The following is a 7,891-nucleotide window of genomic DNA, read 5'->3' on the forward strand; positions in this document are numbered from 1 at the left end:
TGTTTATGATAAAAACCCTCAAATAACTAGGCATAAAAGTAATATGTATCAAAATAATAAGAGCCATCTATGATAAAGCAACAGCCAACATCATATTGAATGGCCAAAAGCTGGGCCATTTCCCCTAGGAACTGGAACACAACAGGGATATTCAGTTTCACCACTTTTATTCAGCACAGTACTTGATGTCCTAGCCAGAGCAATAAGGAAAGAGAAAGAAGTAAAAGGCATTAAAATAGGAAAAGAAGTAGTCATGTTCTCTCTCTTTACTGATGATATAATCCTGTACCTAAAAAAAAAAAAAACAAAGACTCCACCAAAAGATCTCTAGACTCAATGAATGACTTCAGTAAAGTTTCAGGATACAAAATCAACATACAAACGTCAGTAGCATTTCTATACACTAATAATGTTCAAGCCGATTACCAAGTAAAGACTGAAATCTTATTTACAATAGCCACAAAAAAATAAAATACCTAGGAATATATCTAACCAGGAAAGTGAAAGATCTCTACAAGGAGAATTACGAAACATTGCTGAAAGAAAGTATAAATGACACAAACAAATGGAAAACGTTCCATACTCATGGATTGGAAAAATTAGTATCATTAAAATAGCCATACTTCCCAAAGCAGCCTACAAATTCAATGCTATTCCTATCAAATTACCAACTTCACTTTCCACAAAACTAGGAAAAACTATTCTAAATTTCATGTGGAACCAAAGTACCTGAGTACTCAAAGCAATCCTAAGCAAAAAGAACAAGGCCAGAGGCATTGCATCACCTGATTTCAAACTACTGCAAGGCTACAGTAATCAAAAATGTATGTTACTGATACTAAATCGATGCATAGACTAATGAAACAGAATAGAGAATTCAGAAATAAAGATGCACACCTACAATCAACTGATCTTCAACAAAGGTAACAACGACAATAGCAACAACAAAGTAATGGGTAGAGATACCTTATTCAATATATGATGCTGGGAAAACTGTCTGACTATAGGCAGAAGAATGAAACTAGACCTCTATCTATTGCCACATATAACAATGAGCTAAAGATGTATTAAAGACTAAATGTAAGATCTCAAACTATAACATTCCTAGAGAAAACTTTTGAAAAACACTCTCTGGACATTGGCCTGGGCAAAGAAATTATGACTAAGTCCTCAAAAGCAAATGTAACAAAAACAAAAATGGACAGTTGGGACCTAATTAAATTAAAGAGTTTCTGCACAGCAAAATAAACTATTAACCGAAAATACAGAATGCCAAAAATATTTGTAAACTATGCATCCAACAAAGGACTAGTATCCAGTATCTATAAGGAACTTAAATGAATCAGCAACAACAAATACCACCCCATTGAAAAGTGAGCAAAGGACGTGAACACGAACAGACAGTTCTCAAAAGAAGACATACATGTAGCCAACAAGCCTATGAAAAAAGTGCTCAGTATTACTAATCATCAGAAAAATGCAAATCAAAATCACCATGAGAGACCATCTCATTCCAATCAAAATGCTATTAATTAAAAAGTCACAAAATAACAGATGTTGGCATGGTTGCAAAAAAAAAAAAGAGAGAGAGAACACTTGTCCACTGTTGGTAGAAATGTTTGTTTAGCCACTTTGGGAAACAGTTTAGAGATTTCTCAAAGGACTAAACATAAAACAATTATTCAACACAGCAGTCCTATTATTGGGTATATACCCAAAGGAAAAGAAATCATTCTACCTAAGACACCTGCACTCATGTGTTCATTGCAGCACTGTTCACAATAGGAAAGGCATGGAATCAGCCTAGGTGCCTATCAGTGGCAGACTGGATAAAGAAAATGTACCACATATATACCATGGAATACTACACAGCAATAAAAAAGAATGAACTCATGCCCTTTGCAGCGGTATGAATGCAACTGGAGGCCATTATCCTATGCAAACTAATGCAGAAATAGAAATGCATATATTGCATGTTCTCACTTGTAAGTGGGAGCTAAACACTGGGTTTACATGGACATAAAGATGAGAACAGTAGACCCTGGTGACTCCAAAAAGTGGAAGAAATGGAAGAGGGCAAAGGCTGAAAAACTACCTATTGGGTACTGATATGGTTTGGCTCTGTGTCCCCATCCAAATCTCATATGGAATTGTAATCTCCACGTGTCAAGAGACGGACCTGGTGGGAGGTGATTGGATCATAGGGGCAGATTTCCCTTTTGCTGTTGTCATGATAGTGTGTCCTCACGAGATCTGGTTGTTTAAAAGTATTTGCTTCTGCTGCTTCTGCTTCTGCTTCTGCTGCTGCTGCTGCTGCTTCTGCTGCTGCTGCTGCTTCTTTCTTCTTCTTCTTTCTCCTTCTCCTTTTCCTTTTTCCCCTCTCTCTCTTTCTCTCTGTCTCTCCTGCCACCATGTAAGATGTGATTTGCTTCCCCTTCGCCTTTCTCCATGATTGTAAGTTTCCTGAGGCCTCCCCAGTCATGCGGAACTGTGAGTCAAGTAAACTTCTTTTCTTTAAAAATTACCCAGTCTCAAGTGGTTATTTATAGCAGTGTGAAAATGGAAAAATACAGGTACTATGTTCACTATTTGGGTGTTAGGATCAATAGAAACCCAAACCTCAGCATCATGTAATATGTCCTTGCAAGTATCCCACATCTGTACCCTTGAATCTAAAATTTAAAAGATAAAGGACACACACACACAACAGAAAGAAACAGTATTAATTTAGTTTTTCTCTTTACTAGATTGGTCCTAGTGGTAGGTGCCTGCAACGCAATGAGGAACATGACACATTTCTTGCCTTCAAAGAGTGCACAGCCTCTGTGACAATGCACCATGCAGACTAGGTCTTAGATGTCTCAAACTAGTGGTCTGCAGATAGGTTTTATTTGGCAGGGATACTGTTTGAATTTTTAAAAACTAGATGTTAACATTTTAATACGGAAATTGTCTGATTACATTTAGCTTTATGGCTTCTCTTGGAAGGCCCACGTGGCAACACTGGCTCATCTCCTGCCCACTGGAGAAACAGCAGCACTCACTTCTCTGCTTTGTGTCTTTGGTCTAGACTTTGGATAGTTTGAGACCTCTAGACCAGAAGCAGCAAGAGGGGAGCAGTCAATTCTGAAGGGCTGGGGCAGGTGGAGGCTTGAGTGTGACTTCCTATATGCTGCCCCAGCAACCCTAGGGGACATGGTGGCAGCCCACACAGGCTGTGGTTGGGGAGTGGGATGTGGTGAGAGACATCTGAACTGGAAGATGGGCTGTGCTTAGGTGTGGCTTTGCAGCATAGTGGAGGTGGAGGTGGAGGTGAACCACAGGTAAGAACCCCAGGTCACGTTTTCCAGCAGGAATATGAAAATTGAAACAGCCTCAGGAGAGACGTGAGTTCTGAAGGCCCTTGCATCAAATGTGAATGATGTCACTCGGGGACTGTGGATCTTGTCAAACACAGATTCTGATCCAGCAGCTCTGGGGACAGGTCAGGGAGGGAGGGAGGGAGGGGCTCTGTATTTCTAACAAGCTCCTGGTCCCTGGACTACACTTTCAGTAGTTGGGGCTTGGAACAGAAATCACAATCTGGTGGGCCATGGGCCAATTTGGCCCGGGAAGTAAAGTTTTTCTGGCTTACATGATATTTAACTTTAAAAAAAAAGTAGTTGCTAACAGTTTAAAGCCAAGTGTTTTGCATAAAATCTGAATTTGTTCCCCTTCATTTTCTGTCACATCATTGAATTTTATTTTTTGCATTTTTTATAATTGAAATTTGCTTGTGAATTGATTTTTTTTTTTTTAACCTTTTCATCGTGTATTTCCACTAGGCTGTAAATTCTGTGCAGGCTGGGACATTGGCTGTCTTATTTGCCCTGTTACCCTAGAATGTAGAACAATGTCTGGCACACAGTCTATACTATATATATTTATTATTGGACAAATGAATGAGCAAATCTACTTTCTTGCATAAATCACCATAACCTGCACTAGGCCTTCTCTAGTATATGCCCCGGGAATCACCTAGGCTTAGAGAATCTGAGAGGCAGGAAGAAAAACAAGGACAGGAAAGAGTACAGTAGTGCCCCTTTATCCTTGGGGACACTACTGTACTCCCACTATGCTGTTCCAAGACCCCCAGTGAATGCCTGAAGTTACAAGTAGTACCAAACCCTGTATACACTATACTATGCCTTTTTGATCTGATAATTGAGATGGCCACTAAGTGACATTGGGGCCCAGAAACTGATACCCCAAACCACAGTGCTTTGTCATGGTGAGCTGGAGAAGCAGCCTCAAGGTCTCTCTGACCTTCACTATCCCTTCTTCCAATCCTCTGTCTCTCACAAAGCACAGATGAAGCTGTTCTCTGAAGTTCCTTTTTCTGCTTAAAGTCTGACCCACCAAAGAATCTTCTTCTACTTTCTTCACCAAAGAAACCTTGGGTTTCTTCCCTGAATTTTCATTGAATGAATTTATATTGCAGGAAAAAAGACTGGAGTTTTTCAATACCCTTGGACAGACTTTTGTCATAAACCGTTGCCTGCTCTGTGGGCTCAACAGATTTCGTCCCAGGTCATTGTATGTTCTTTAAGCCCATGGCATTCTCCCCACAAATAATTTACTACCCCCCAATCATCTATACTTCCTCACCTCCCTTTGCCCTAAGAAGAAGGGTGTACAACCATCTCTACCCCACTGCGTGGTGCGGTCATCCTGTGTAATATCCCCAGCCCTGTGCACGTGAATACATTTGTATGCCTTTTCTCTTATTAATCTGCCTTTTGTTGGTTGATTTTCAGCAAACCTTCAAGGGTGAAGGAGAAGTTTTCCTTCGGCCGTGACAGTAACTACCAGATGGGTAGTGTATATACAGTGTGGGCACTTCTGGACAAAGGAATGAGTCTTGCTACTCAGAACAGCTCACAATTTGAAACTTATAACTTATTTCTGGAATTTTTTAATCAATCCTTTCAGACCACAGTTGACCCAGGTACTACTGTAGTCAGAGAACTAGAATGGAGATCAAGCAAGAGGACACAGAGGGCAAGGGAGGAAAGAGCACAGGGGTGGGTGGTCAGCCACGTCAGTGCTGTGGGGTGGAGGTTGGGGGCCTCAGGAGGGGCTGCTGGCCTTCAAGAAAGCAGGAGAGGGAGGCACTGTACTGAAAAGTTTGGGGCTACCAAGAAGGGAAGCAAGAGGACAGTTTCTCAAGGTTGAAATTGGGCTTTGGGAAGGTTTTAGGGGGAGCGCAGGTATTTGTGAGCCCATGTTTAAACAGAGGGTAAGGACCTAGTAGTGATAAAAAGAGCAAAGATATAAAAAAGTCAGAATAGCAGTAGGTGATGTCCACCTTAGGGCAAGTAGAAGGTGGTACTAGGCTACAAGGGAAGAGATTGAAAAGGAGGAAGAAGAAAAATACTTTCTTTAGGATATGGAGGGGCAGGGAAAGAAAATTCCCAAGAAATATGTGCTTTTAACAGGTCTCCACTTAGGGAGACACTCTAAAAACCTCTGATAGAATCTGAACAAGTAGTGAATATGTGGTGACACAGGTTTGGAAATGAGAAAGGCTGTGTCTAGGAAATGTATCCCATGTAATCAATAGTTTCTCCTTAATGGAGTTTGCAATAGCATTGGCATTTTGTCTGACCCTGTTGCTTCCTGTTTCTTTCAAATAATTTTCTAGAAGCACTGGTTTGAGTAATACCTCGATGTTTGAAGAAATATTTGGTAATTGAATAAGAAGTGAGCTGTGTTGTCTCCAGTGATAATGAAAATGGGTAAGGAGAAGTGCTGCCACTTGTGAGGTTTATGGGCGGGAGGGTTAAAGGGAAAAATTATGAAAAAGCTACCTTAGTCCTCCAGCCCCGTTGTTAGTCCTCATTTTATTGTTTTCTGTGTTTTCACCTTATGGTGCTCAATAAATATTTGTTCAGTGAACAAATAAATGTAAGGTCAGACTCCGCACACAAGTCAGAGAAATCTTGTTTCCTGGCAAAGCTAGCTGAATTAAGTGCAGGTTTCCACAATCACCTCGCCTGGCTCCGTTTTATTTCAGCTGTAGGGGATCTGAGAGACTGTAGCCCAGGTTTTCCTTCCAAGCAGTAAGTGAAAATGTTTCCCTATGACAAGGCTGCACTGGGTGTCATGTCCAGGCTCCCGGCCTCCTGTGGACTCACCCTGCCTGGTGTCCTGGTGACATGGGCTATCTCAGGCTCCTCTCATCAGCCTGGCAGTGAGGGCCTGGCAGAGACACTAAAGGGTTTCTTCTGTAGTCTGTCTGGTTTCGCCTCCTGGCTTTACCTAGTTAGACTGGAGAAGTCACTTCACTTCTCCAATTAGTTCCCTGTAAAATGGGTATAATAATAGTTCCTCTCTCACGGGATGGTTTTTGAAGATTAAATAAGATAATTCAGGTAAAGCATGCAGGAGGGTGTCTCGCACACAGTACTCAGTAAATGTTAGCCATTATTATTGGAAGCTACAGCTGCCTTTGATCAATAATAAAAAAATACTACATTTGACATTCTTTGAAAATACACTGTGCGTGTGCGTGTGTGTGTTGAGAGGAGAGAGAGAGAGAGAGACTGATTTTGGTGGTGGAATTTTCTGGCCATGGGGGCGGGGGGGGGGGCAGCATCCTGGCACAGGTGAGGTGCGCCTGAAAGGGGAAATGATTTGCCCAAGGCAGTGCCCCTAAGAATGGCCAAAGCCCGTCTAAACACCATGTCTTCTGACTCTCAATCCAGTGTATTTCCCACTCTCCCTCATTCCAGGCATGGCTTGCTCGTTTTTCAAAAATCATCTCCAATGATGTCCCCGTTCAACTTCCCTCCCGTTGGTCCCGCGCAGCCCCACGCCAGAGCTTGAGCGAGAGCAGCAGTCCGCCTGCCGGGAGGGGGCGCTCGGCGGGGGCGGCGGGGCGGGGCTCTCACGGGTACGAGCTCGGCCGTCCGTCCAATCAGAGGCGCCGCACCGTCGCGTCACTGTCCGGGGGACCGTCCGCGGGAATTTGAAGTGGCTGACTGGGCTGCCGGGAGACGGAGGCTCGGGGTCGCGTGCACTTGGCGGCCGGGGAGGTGCCAGTGCCCGGGAGGAAGGTGAGCGCCCGCCGGGCTGGGCCAGGAGCCGCTCTCGAGCGAGGCCTGGGCGTCGGGACCCTAGTGGGGCGCCCGGGCCGGGGCCTCGGGACCCGGCGGGCCAGGACGTCGGGGTCGGGAAGGACCCGGGGCGGGGCTTCCCTCTCTGTCTCAGCTTCCCCGAGACTGCAGGGAGCGGGCTGCGTCAGGTACTCCCCACCTGGGTGGGCTTCAAAGAACTGCCGCGAGCTGTGGAGCAATGGCTCCGCTTTTCCAGCTCCATCTCCGCGGAGATCCGAGCCATTCGCTCTCCCGAAGAAAAAGGCAGCTGGAACCCTGAGCACACGCAGCTGTCCTGATCGCTCAGGGCAGAGCGACCCCAAGTCTGACGAGCAGCCTACGGACAGGGTCCAGAAATGGAACGGGGTCCCCTCGTTCTCGGTCCTTTCTGCCTCCTCCTCAGGCAGATTCCTCCTCCCCCGCCCACCTCCCGACATTTTAAACTGGGTCACGTTTTTTACTTTTAACACGTTCAGTTGTATCGTGTAGTGGAAAGAGCCGCCGCGAAGTGAGAAGACAAAAGTGTGACTTAATTCCACCACTGACCCACCTTTCCAACTAGCAAAAGTCTCCGGGCCGCAGTTTTCCCATCTAAAGACGGAGCCAGTGACTGTTCTTGTGGTGAAGACGCAGTGAAACAGTGTGCGAAGCGGAATATTTTTAAAGTGGCTGTAAAGAAAGAAAAATTCTAAATAATATCACCTATGTGGAAAATAAAACAGAACTGAGAGAAAAAGCGCGGTGGTTGCTAGGGC

The sequence above is a fragment of the Macaca thibetana genome, chromosome 19 (assembly GCF_024542745.1).
Source record: "Macaca thibetana thibetana isolate TM-01 chromosome 19, ASM2454274v1, whole genome shotgun sequence".
NCBI classification, from domain to species: domain Eukaryota; kingdom Metazoa; phylum Chordata; class Mammalia; order Primates; family Cercopithecidae; genus Macaca; species Macaca thibetana.